We start from the raw sequence: 13144 nt of genomic DNA, 5'->3' as shown, positions 1-13144 counted from the left end.
AGAAAAATAATCTTGCTTCAAATCTTATTTGTAAGACTCTGATAAGAGAACCATTTATCATCTCCTTTAAATGAATAAATCTCATTTAAAAATCATTGTGATGCAGCTTGTATGTGATCTATACTGTTAACTGAGCACTGCAAAAGCTGGCAGGCCTAAAATTAGATCATGCAGCTGCATATGGTATGGGGAAGCAAGACTGAACACCACACTGTCCCTCTGCTTCACTCTGCTCTATGGTGGTGAAGAAAAATGAAATCAGAGCTTGTACTGTACTTGTACTTGTACTGTACTGTACTTGTGTACAGCAGGGAGCAGGATCCTTCCATATTTCATTATTTTCAAAGGCATTTCAGGGCCTTTCTGCAACACAAGGAAAAGATGCTTTGGGATACAAAAGATCACTGCAGAAGTCAGTAGCATACGTGTGTGTATGGTGGTGATTCTGAGTTGTCTGAGAAGGTAAACTGCTATCTGTGTTACAGCCTTGTTTCATTTGTGCATACAGCTCAGCCACATTTTTCAGGAGCTATGGGATATAAGGGGGATTTTCGTTGGGGTTTAAGTGTCACAGGAGTTTTAAGACAGTTTATGTATTGGATGTGTCAGCCTTAACAATGTTGCTGTGAAGTGGCATGTGAAATGAATTACATGGCAGGACCTGAAGACCACTAGATTCATGGATTGCTGAGCGTAAGGGTTCAGAGGACAGAAGAATGAATTTCCTGATAAACATAAGGGAAGAACCAGCACTGCAGTCCATTAGTACATTCAAATATGAGCCAAATACAGCAGTCCGCCAAGTGTCAGTACTGCAAAGACTCCATCAGATCCCTGACAAATCATTAGGCACATCTTTTGAAAGTAAAAGTTCTTGATTATACAACTGCACAGTCAATCCAAACTCAAATACTTTTGATTAACTTTCAAGCACATGCAGTGCTTGAAAGCACACATGCAGTGTGCTTGAATCATTTAACAGTCACTCTATTTCAGTTTCTGACATGGTAATTTTGTTATGAGAATATTAGGAACACAATAAAATTATGCAGGTGTATCTCTTTGTGTCTAGCAGGTACCTGTATTTCACTATACACTGAGTGTAAAGCTTAATTTTTGGTAAGTGCACCTATTCCTTTTGTCCCTGTTCAAATAATTTTACTGTTCAACAAAATATCTGCAACGCTCTGTACAACACTGCATTCTCAAAAAAAAGGGTGCCAAAGGAACCCATGGTAACCTTTCACTCCAGACACTCTAATTTTACACACAAATCTAGCATGCAATGCAGACATATTCTCAGCTCTGTTTTCTTGTGTGTTTAGTCTTGCTCTGGTGACAGTAACAGTTTAGTTTCTAACTGTGTTTACACCAAATGGAATGCTTGTCAGTAAGAGTGAGGTTTTCTGAGCATGGGTAGTACAAGGGCTACAAATTCTCAGCACAGTAGCCACTCAATTTTAATTCCCTTTGCAAGCACTCTGCATAAAGCAGGAGGTAGCCTTCTCCATCTCGCATAAGCCAACTCCTATTAAGTGTGCTCATATTGAATGGTCTCACAGACACAGCATGGCATACCTATTGCACTTTATACTCATAGCCTTCACACTAACTTCTCACATAGACAAACTCTAAAAGACACCACATATGGACTAGAAAGGAGAAAAATAACATGACAACAGATTATTCACAAACTAGATAAGAAGAGGTCCATAGAATAAAGCTTGAGAGATTTACCATCTTGTATAACTCCTGCTAATCTACTTATGCCAAGTTAGATGGTTGTTAGCAAATCTCCAGACAAAAGTTTATCTAAAAAAACTTTAAAAAAAAATGCAGGTTTAGGGTCTTGCCGATAGCCCACATACATCATCAAAAAAAGATTTAATAAAATCTAGAGATTCAAGGAATGAGACAAAAAAATAAGCAGTATGTTTACCTTCAGCTTTAACATGGGATGAATGTTATTTACTTTCTTATTAGCTTCACTGTTTGAATCAAAAATAGCACTTCTGAGACATGGTCAAGATCGTGCTCCATCTTATTGCTAAGGAAACGGTACACAGGCTCAGAACTTGTGTCTTGTTGAGAATTTACTTCTTAGCTGTATTGCTACAGCTTCTGATAGCGTAATGCTTCATAAAGAAACTACTGAAATGGCTGCAAGAAGAAATCAATAGTATTGCTTTCACCTCTGATACAGATAATTGAAATTTATCTCAGACAAATAAATTGATTGGAGGGAAAGTGAAGGAGTAAAGACCAGAAAGAAAAAAAAACTTTATGAAGTGCCAAAATCTTGGCATGTGCAAGTAAGATCATTTACTATTCTACAGTGCATAAAAGGAAGTTCAGACTAATCAAAAACCAACATCATGAATGCAACAAAAACAAGAAGTGCTCAAGCATTCAAGCCTACTGGGCAGGGTGTGAAGACATAGTAATAAATATTTTCCTATTATTTTGTCTTTATGTTCAATTAGAGGCTTTTTATTGTGACCATCCAAACCTAGCAATTAGTCAATTTAAGATATTAACTGACAAAAATGGGAATGTCATGATGCCAAGTAGCATTGACACCAAGAACACAAATATCAGTATGACAGGCTTTGTAGTTCTCTTATTAATATTCCAGTCAGTCTTTCTGGACTATTGCACCTAGGCCTACAGGTCAGTTCACATGTGTGGCATATGAGGCACGGACTCCAGCTGTGGTGCAGCCAGAGACGTTTATCGAGTGAGCTTACAGGGTTTTATAGTATTCTGCCTAGCCATCATCAGCCAATGGCTTTACTGATCATGCGCCTTTTCAACCAATCATGTTAGCGTTCATGTGCCTTTGCTTAAGCAACTGTTTTTCCAGGTAAGGCAAGTGCTTTCCCAGACATGTTCTAACATGTTCTTTCTGCTGCTACAGACGTCACAAGTGTTTGCCTGGACATGCTCTGAATAAGGCAAGTGCTTGCCCAAACACGTTCTACCTAAGGCAAGTGCTTGTACAGACATGTTCTGCTGCTGCAAACATTGTTACTTCCCATTCTCCTTGACCACACATTCTGTATCCCCTTGGCCCACACACATGACCATGTGCAAAATGGAAAAGAATATTTATAAATCAAAAACTATAATAATTTACAAGTGTTTGGCTGAAAGGTAGCCATGTTTTCTTTTACTGATCAAGACCACTTAAAGGAGCTCCAGGCTTCTCTATACTCTAAACATAAAAACCTCTGCTCCCAATTCTTGGTTTTAATAAATTATACTCTAGGAGAAAACAAGTATCCACATGGGGAAAAAAAAATAATTCTGAAGCTCCTAACTGATGCATGGATAGACTCCACAACTTGTTAAAGTTGTAATGAAGGTATGCTTTATTCAGCTCTGAGGCATATGGGGGATAGCTCCTCCAAAGGCATGTGCACCTCAGCGTCATTTCCCCTTTACATTTATCCTCTAAAGTTATACATATGCATGAGGTTGCACAACACACCTATACATACTCATGTCCTATCCCTGCTTCGTATTATAATGAGCTAGGAAGTCTTTTGCGCCTGACCAGTGCCTCCTAGTGGTCATGGGCAAGAGTCTCAAGATGAAGTAAACAAGTCTTCCTTGAGCCTGAACTTTTGACCTCTAGTCGTTACGCATGCTCCCTGGACGCTTGGTCATTGTCCAAAGTGCAGAGCCAATTTCAGTCAGCCTAGGTGCCCAAAGGACGGGAATCAAGTCACAGTCCTTACCTCTTAACAATAGCCACGTCTTTACATCTTGTTCTAGCATACATGGCGAGTACGATAAGCATGAATGAGTAGTAACATTGTTAAGCAAGCGGCTTGATCTATCCCTCTGTACATTGCAAGTACGAGAAGCATGAGCAAGCAGTAACACTTAAGCAAGCAACTTGACCTACCCACCCTGTACATACATGTTAATCCTTCTCATCAGTCCCCCCTTTCCTATAAATTTAGTAAATTCTTTTACTAATACATAGGTTCTTTTTCTAGTGAGCTTCCACAAAAGGTATCTCTTAGCACTTAAAGAAGTTAGAGCTGATGTTTGTTGTAACATCCTCCAATTCCAAACGAACAGCACAATAGAGAATATAAAATTTATTCCTACTAATATTAAAAGAACAACTATAGGGTGAAGAAGCGTATTTAGAACACCAGTTACAGTAGGTGACCACCCAAAAAGTATATTCATTAGTTGATGGGATACAACTGTGCTAAGTATGTAAAGTCACACCCAATAATTTTGACAAAGTTATAAATATAAAGCTTGGAATAATTTCCAACAGTGATAATTTCATCATCATCTATCTTCACAGAAACATAAGCAGTTTTGAAACAAATACAGTCCTGGCCAATACATACGAGTATAGTTTTTTTAAGTATTGTCTGGATGGACTTCAAAATGAGAGATGCCTTGTTCTGTATTGAGGCATATGTCCTTAGCATCGATTGTGTTTTTTCTTGAGCTTTTACAGTTCTAGTTGGAAAGGCTTCTGGCCAACCTGAAAAGGTATCTGTTAATACCAACAAATACCTATACCCCCCTTTTCTTGGCAATTCCATGGAGTCAATTTGTCGTTGTTGTCCTGGCCTATTGCCCCTCCCAATTTGGCCTATCTTTGGCCTAGGGTTGTTTTTGGAATTCGTTTGGAGGCAGAGATTGTACTATTGAGTTACTTGTTGGATAGCAGCGTACAGGTTTCTAGCCATAATTTTGCTTATTAAATGTCTATGCAAGGTATCCACCCCCCTCTAGTGTGTTTTTTTTGATGTTCAGTCCTTACTAGGGACCATAATAAAGAGGAAGGGACAATTATTTTTTTCCTGTGCTGTGCTAGCCCACCCTTCCTCATTGAATGTTCTGCCTTGGTCTGTGATTAATTTCTGATTTTCCTTATTGTAATTCATCTTACCTTCCAGGGAAATTCTTCCCGTCAGGAATTAAGGGACCCTTTAGTTGTTATCTCACCTTTTGCCGCTCCTTTTGCCTCTCTGTCTGCCAGCTCATTTCCCTCCTCCAATTCTGAGCTCACCTTCTGGTGTGTCTTGATGTGTATAATTACTACCTTTTCAGGCAGTTGGACCATTTCCAACAGTCACACTATTTCTTGTGCATGTTTGATGTTTTTTCCTTGCAAGTTCAATAGTCCTCTTTCTTTCCAAATTGTTCCATGTGTATGCACAATCCCAAATGCATATCTTGAGTCTGTATAGTCCTTTTGCTATTTCTAAGGCTCTAGTCAGAGCAATTAGTTCCACTTTTTGTGCAGAGGTGTTTATTGGCAAAGGTCCAAATTCTATTACCTTTCTGCAGGTGGTAACTGCATATCCAGCATGTCGTTTTCTGCTGACGACATAGCTGCTCCCATCAGTAAACCAGGTTTCTGCGTTGTTCAAAGGGGTATCTTTCAGGTCTGGATGGCTGGAGTATGTGGCCTCAGTGGTTTTCAGGCATTCGTGGTGTACCGGTTCTCCTTTGTTTCCACTGAGGAAAGAAGCTGGGTTGTCAATGTTAGTCACCACTACCTCTACATCATCTTGTTCCACAAAGATGGTTTTATACTTCAGGAACCTCTGAGGGGAAAGCTGGTGTCTACCTTTCACTTCCAGCACTGCAGACACAGTATGGGACACTAGCGCTGTCATTTTCTGGCTCAAGGTAAATTTGTGTGCTTCTTGGATCAATGGCTCTAAGGTATCCGGGCCATCCTTTGGCCGCTGCATCTAACTGCTTGGACAGTTCATTGGCATGGACCCAAGTTCTGTGCCAGTATCCCCAGGGAAATCCCTTGTTTCTCATGGGAGAATAGAAAGCATGGTTTACTCACATCTGGAAGTCCTAGAGCAGGAGCTGACATGCGAGCATTCTTCAGCTGGTGGAAGGCTTGAGTGGCTTCTTTTGTCCACTGAAGATTCTTGCTGTCTTTTACATCTACAGGTTTGCTGCAATTTATGCAGACATGAACAAGCAGCCCAAAGCAAGGCTGTGCCTACATGCGAGTTATTTCTACTTAGATCAGCAAGATTAAGCAACTTTCAGCAAGGTTATACCCTGAGGTGACTATATTGCTTCCAGACATATCCTTATGATATCCTTAGTGATCTCATTAAAGTATTGGCCCATTCTATTAGTTAAATAAGATTCAGGCTATTGCACCTCAGGGCTGCATTACACTACTTGGGTTGTTCTGGAAATCAGAAACTGAAAGCATGCAGTAGTCCTCATGTTGTACCTTGTTATTCAAATGGCCAAGGTTTCCTTTGGAATGAGAAGGTTTTATTCTGCTGGGATTACCTAATTCATGTGTCAGATGGTTGGTATGACCACAGAGCAGGGGAAAGATCTAGATATTGGTGGGGACAAGCCAGCACAAGTCAGCAGGGCAGGATACAGCTGTCACCTGAAATGATTGCCAGCTACTGGATTAGACAATGTTCCAGTTGATACAGAGAGTTAAGAATTAGTTAAAATCCAGATGCCACTTAGCCTCAAGGCAAGACCTTCAGAAAAGACCTCCTCCTAAGAAGAAAATGTTGAAAAGAAAACCAGTTCAAACCTGCCACAAAAATCAGGTTAAGTTACATATGCTCTAAGAATCAATAGGACTGGAATAATTCGGGTTCTAAGCCTGCACTCCATTCCCTGTGCTCAAGCTTTTGAGGACATCCCTTGAAAAGAAATGGCACTCCACAAAGGCAGGCACCTTCCCATGTGACTTCAAGATTGAACAGAAAGAGCATAAAATGCAAGTGATCCAAAATGTATGATACAGTGAAAGTAAACTACCTTTCCTGAGGGAGGAGAGACATGTTTGTTTTCTTGCCAACTTACATGACTTCAAGAATGATTAGCAACTAAAGAACCTAATGTAATTAGGGAACTGAATAGCCTAATAGCAAATGCATCTTAAATGGAGTTGAATGCAGAATAATGGAAAGACAAGATTAACTCCCTGCATATTCTGATGGCTTGTACCCTTAACCACTTAGAAAAAAGAACTAGACATCTTTCCAAAAAGCACAATGTCCAGTAGCAGTATAAAAACCCCAAATAACTTTTCAGCCTTCATTAAGGAACAGATAACGAGCAATATAGAAAATATCAAAGTGCCATTATATGAAATCACTGGTATAATCACATTTCAGCCTGGTCATCCATTTTCACAAAAAAAAAAAACAAAACACAAAAAACCCACAAAACAAAACCAGAGGAGAAATAGTAAGGGACAGGGAAGGGCAATTAAAAAATTTAGAAACACAGAAATATTTCCATACTGGAACAGTAAGGGACAGGGAAAGACAATTAAAAAAATTAGAAACACAGAAGTATTTCCATACTGGAACAGATTAAAACCAAAGAAAAATAAAGATTATAACTCTTGTTTGGAAAGAAAGAAACAAAACACCATCTTGGGAATACAAAATATCTATAAAATAAATAATGTATAGAAAAATACAACATAAGATCCTAGCTGATAATGAAATATACTAGAACAGAAGAGATTTTTAAAACTGATAAAGCATATGAAACTCAGTTCCATGAGATACTATTGAAATAAAGAGTTCAGTAGGATTAAAAAGGGGAGGTATTGCTGCAAGTACATGAAAGTCTCCATCTGAAGCTATAAACATATTTCAGTTATACCAACCTGCTTGCTTTCACATATTATTGCGTATAGGGATATTACTGCAAATTTGTTCATGAAAGACTGGATTTTAATCTTTCTCTAAAATGTGTGGTATTGGATACTACTGGTCCTTGGAAATGCAGTTCTAGGTGGATGTTGAGCCTGATCAATTGCAGCAACTCATTGAAAGTGAATAACATAATGTTTCTACTAATAAATTAGTAAATAAACACTTAACAAATTGACCATTTACTTGGGGGGGGAGGGGGGGAAGAAATTGAATACAGCAAATAACAATCCAGGGAATTATTTATAAAAGAGGGAAATAAACCAACACCACCAAAAAAAATCAAAACCCAAGTACCAGGAGCATGATACATAGCAATAGAAGGTCTTGTTGCTTTGAATTGCTTAGAACAAATAACTTTTGCCAATCTGTTCCAGAGCTACAAATGATGAAAAATTCTAAAATAATGCAATTTATAACTTCCGCAACTACAGGGCTTTAGCTAAATGTTACAAAGGCTAATAATTTCTCATGCTTCCCCAGCCAAGGGTGGCAGTTGATCTCATCCATAACTGAGCTACTACTTCAGAAAGTGAAGTGCATTCTGGAGGTGTACAACTTTTTATTAAAGATCAGGACAAGGTTTAATGATTCCAGGGTTTTTTCCCCCTTTTGGCTAGTAGTAAGAAGTTTCACACAGTATAATTGAAATAAATGAGATATTAAACCCTAAAAGTCAAGGTAATATATAATTAAAAAGTAACCACAGATCACTTTAGCTATCTGCTAGGACATAGTCTTATAGGTCTCAAAAGCCACATCATCAAAATAACTCATTTCTGTCTGTCCTTTATTTACAAAGTACTAGCACTACTGAACTATGTCTGCTTTGATTATTCCACAGAAACCACCTAATATAGAGGTTTGAGCCTTCCAAGCTCATTTGACAGGGGTTCACAGCTCAGACTCAAACCATGGTCTCTGAGAAAAAAAAATGCAGTTATTTATCCTCTAAAGACATCTACTGGAAAATCGATACCTCAGATGTAATGAGTTGTAAGACAAGTAAATTAGAGTACAGATTACTCTGTCAATTGGAACACATAACTTTTCTCTGTAATTAAGTATTTCATATGTGGTGCACTGCATTTGGCACTGGTTGCTTTGTCTAATTACTGTACATTCTATTTTAAGTGAATAAGAAACTTCCTGAAGTACCTTGGCTTCCACTTCCAAAGGTGCATGAGCCAAAACAGAGCCTTTGGAGTAACCAGAAAAATTTCCTGCCCTAGCAGGTAGCTGGCACTGGAAATAAAGTGTGCTGTATAGTTAATGTGCTTGTCCTTTCTCATTTCAGCCCTACTACTGATATGAAAACAGATAATTTATACCAGTTCTGATCATCACTTGTCCTAGTCACAGGGACAGTGTGAACATGGAAGGCAACGCAAAAAATTGTATCTCAAATCCATAACTCAAGGAAATATTTCTGTTTACAAATGCAGGTAAGAAGAATACACAATTATTTCTTGTTCTTAGAACATCCATTGTCTGAGAGTGTGCAAAGCCTGTTCAGGTTTGCAGATGGTGGAGGCATCTAAAAGCTGTTACACCTGTACTGACTGACACAGGAGTATGCTGTGAGTTCAGGACATACACAAGCAACATCAACTTTGGAAGCGGAAGACCTTGGGGTGAGATCCTGGACAAACCAAGAATATTCTGAATGCTTGAGAAGCCTATACTATAGCTAGACCTCCATACACTGCTGAAGATAAAGGAAGAGTTTGGAGTTGTCCATGTTACAACTGCAGCATGAAGAATCATCAATAGTCTGAGATTTGAGAGCTCTTAAGTTGTACAAATCTCTGTTCACAGGATGGAGATACCAGAAAGGATGTCAGTATCTGCATCTCAAGAGTATGCCTGAAGACTTACGGATATGAGTAGTGCCTGACTTCTCAGATTCAAGAAAGTTTGGTTCAGTTCAACTAGCTCTAATAAGATTTAAACACAGAAGGCTGATAAATACTATGTTTGCACTTGAAGAGATCTGAGACTTACACCTGTTCTTTAAAAAAGGTCTAGGAGACTGCACATGCATAGTTGTAGAGGATTATATACCAGAAGGGCCTACTGGAAATCCCACATTGCCATGTATGTACTGATTTTATTTTTCTTTTTGTGTGTGTGTTTCAAGAGATTTCATATTATTCTGTGATTTGCAGGTTCTGTGTATATAAAGTTTTGCTCACTCTACAAGTAAAGAAAGGACTGTGTTGTCTGTAGTTCCAAAGAACATCTTTGCAGACAGAGATGAAAAGTTCACTGCTTTATGTTGTTCATTTGTTCTTCAGCTCCTTCCTTTTCACTGCTGCATCTAACCCACTACCCAGAGAAATCAAAGGATGAATTTTCTGATCAGTACTCCTCTGTTGGTGTCAGATACAATCAAAGACTGGGAGTTTATTACATTTCAAAGTGCTGGGATTTAGTGACAGATCAGATCAAATTGCCTAGGGGAAACTACCACGGATCAACATTTAAAGTGCACTGCCTTTTTCTTAAGTAAAACTTGGCCTGTTGTCAAGGAAGAAAACTTTTCATATTTTCATGCTTTCTCCTTTCAAACAAAGTCACATAAAATGCCCCACATATGTATGAAACAATAGTTAGCTGTTTGGATTCTCTGTTAAGTGGGAATTATTATGATTTCTTTATTTAACACGCACTGCAGAAAAGATACTTTATTTCCAAGGAACCAGAAATTATTCTAGACCAAAGTCCTCTTGTACCACCAATACAGAAGACAATTCATGGAAGCATGAGATATACTTACCTTCATTTCTAAGTTCATTTTGCATTACCTGACTAATGTAATGAGGTCATAGTGTTAATTAGATAAGACCGTTTCCCATCTTCAAAAACCTTTACCAAACATTTTCTAGGCATGTAGGCGGTAGCTCAGGGTATCTCCTTCAGGCCTACCTACACTGTGCAATGAGGTAACATAAAAGAGACTCTAGGTGGTGAATCTAAAAGGCACAACTCTCTCAGGACAAGAATCTCTGTCTGATGAGCTCAGGTACCACACTGGAACAGTGTGCCCATCCTGCTCCTGAGACTGATTGGCTCAAACACCCCTGACTTAAACTGTTCTCTCCAACATCTTCACAAAGCAGGAACCTTTTTCATTCTTTCAAACCCTCTTACAACCAAAAGAAATCAGTTTCCAGCAACAGAGGTATAAGTCAATAAAGCAAGAACAGCTTTAGGATGCATTTGTAAACCACGGTTTAGCAGATCTGAAAAAGCAGCAGCATAGTTGTGCATTATAATTCAGATGACAGGAATCATGACTTCTTCACATGAAAAGTCCCATCAAGATCACAACATATCACAACAGAACACAAGAAACATCACAAGGACTTTAGGTGCTGATATTGCAAGTGACAACACACAAACTGCTGAGACTACACACTGTCCCACTGAACATCAATAGAAATACTTTTAAGATCCCCCTTTCCACCCTGCTGCTACCAGTTGCTGAATTTGAGTTATATTTTGCAGTCTTGTAGAACAGTCAAACAGGCAAATATACAGAGAAAGAAAATAACTCATCTGCTTGTGTTTTTAAATACTGGTTATGATATTCTTCAGTCAGTAAACTACATCACACAAGAGTTTTCCACCATAAGCAGGCTACAGGCACATATACATGGTACATGGTACCATATACATGGTACTAAAGAGCATATGGTGTAATTTTCAACTTCATACACAAAATACGTATCTCCTTTTAAAAGTGAGACAACTAGCTTTAAATGACTGACCTGAAAAAAACAAACAAACAAAAGGGAGAGTTTTCTTTAACCACATTTTGGGTATTTGGGTTTTCTTAACCACAATATAGCTAGGCAAAGTCACAGTAGGTAAGATCTGCCACACACAGGCCACATCAAAAGCCGAAGTTCCTAGTACTTTTGTCTCCATCAGGATCAGACCAACAAAAAAACAAAAGAGCCACACTTCTTAGAGTGGAAATGCAGGAGACAAAGGTTCTGCCACTCTCAAAAATTAGACATGGAGCTGGGCACACAGAGTGATCTCTCCACCTGGGAGATGCACAACAGAGAGGAGCTTCAGACCTTTCCCAGTCACTCAGCACTCAGCAGGACTTACAGTACAACTCACCTGCTAACCTTAAACAACAGAAAACTAGATTACATGAGGCGAGTCATAACAACTTTAGAGTCCTCTGATCCTGGAACAGTAAGAATTCAGGTGATTCAACCTGTCTGCCCTTAATGCTACTCTTCCATTCAGTTTGCTGCTAAAATTAAATGCTTTCATCACCCTGTTTGTAGACATCCACAGTATAAACATTGAAAATATAGAAGATGTGTAGCCTAATCTGTTTCAATTTTGCACATAAAACTGCATAAAGATCCATTCACTTTATTCCTATCAGTCATACAGACACTTTTTCCTGAGTATTAAACATAGGATGTAATCTTGGGTGTCAGGTTCAACCATACCCTAAAATCCTGAAGAAAGCACTGCTGAACCCATTTCTGTTTTAATGCAAAGGAACTAGGTGTGGGAGAATATTCAAAAGAAGTAATCCAAATTCACTTTTTAAGATTAGTTAAACTACATTAAGCTGCCAAATGGATGTTTTTACTCAGAGTGAAAGTGGCCTTAACTTGGTTTAGTTTAATTTGCTTTGGAAGAAGATCAGGAATTAATCTGATTTAACTAATCCACCTAAAGTCCATTAATTACTTCTGATTCTTGAGTTTTTCAGTACAGACAAATCTACTTTCATCTAGAGTCTGAGCTTGCAGATCCAGATGAAAGAGTTAAAGGAGCATATTCCAGAAACAGGTTAGAATCTCCATAGCTAAACCTCATTACATAATTTTGTGATCTTACGTAATACAATTCCATTGCAAAGCAAAAGAGATTAATCACCTTCAGTGTTCTACAGAGTAGGTCATGTGTGCCTAACTACAACAGACTAATTTAAGGCAAGCTCACCAGATAATCTGTTGCTCAAGAGGCTTTTAGCTGATAATGGTTGGAGGGTTTATGGTTGGGATTATCAGCTGAACTGGTATATTGAAAATACCAAAAACAGATCCCAAGAGGAAGAAAATACAGAACTTTCCTCTCTGACCTTACATTAACATTGATCTCCTATCCAGGTTTTTAAGAGTTCCTGCTAGAGCGGTCGATGTGCAAACAGGGTAGATTCTCTAAGAAGAAAACTTTCAGGTGGCGCTGGGGCACCAATTTGTCACCTGGAAATGGTGCTGGTATGAGCCGCGCTCAGTATTCTCAAAGATTTTCCATCTATCACTTAAAGGGAGGTCAAAGATACTGATTATTTTGCAGGGCTTCTGAGGATGGAAATTACCACTAGATTAGAGGAAATCTGAATAAGTGACACAAATACAAATAGTAATTTGCTCCAGGAAAGAGAGGCTGAAGTCAAG

At 38.6% G+C, this 13144-nt stretch overlaps 1 long non-coding RNA gene across 1 annotated transcript in view; it reads right to left on the bottom strand.

Moving 5' to 3' along the window:
* Window positions 1-12817, bottom strand: part of LOC130607617 (uncharacterized) — a 63945-nt gene extending 51128 nt beyond the window's left edge. The window contains exon 1 of the long non-coding RNA XR_008974292.1: window positions 12621-12817. This is a non-coding gene — a long non-coding RNA (uncharacterized LOC130607617). The remainder of the gene's footprint in view (window positions 1-12620) is intronic.
* Between the last annotated feature and the right edge of the window lie 327 nt (window positions 12818-13144).

This window comes from Pezoporus wallicus, unplaced genomic scaffold (genome assembly GCF_028554395.1).
Source record: "Pezoporus wallicus isolate ANWC-B61680 ecotype Strahan unplaced genomic scaffold, APGP_CSIRO_Pwel_v1 contig_3181, whole genome shotgun sequence".
NCBI lineage: Eukaryota > Metazoa > Chordata > Aves > Psittaciformes > Psittacidae > Pezoporus > Pezoporus wallicus.
Note: the sequence above shows the minus strand (reverse complement) of the source record. Positions and strands in the feature narration are given on the sequence as shown.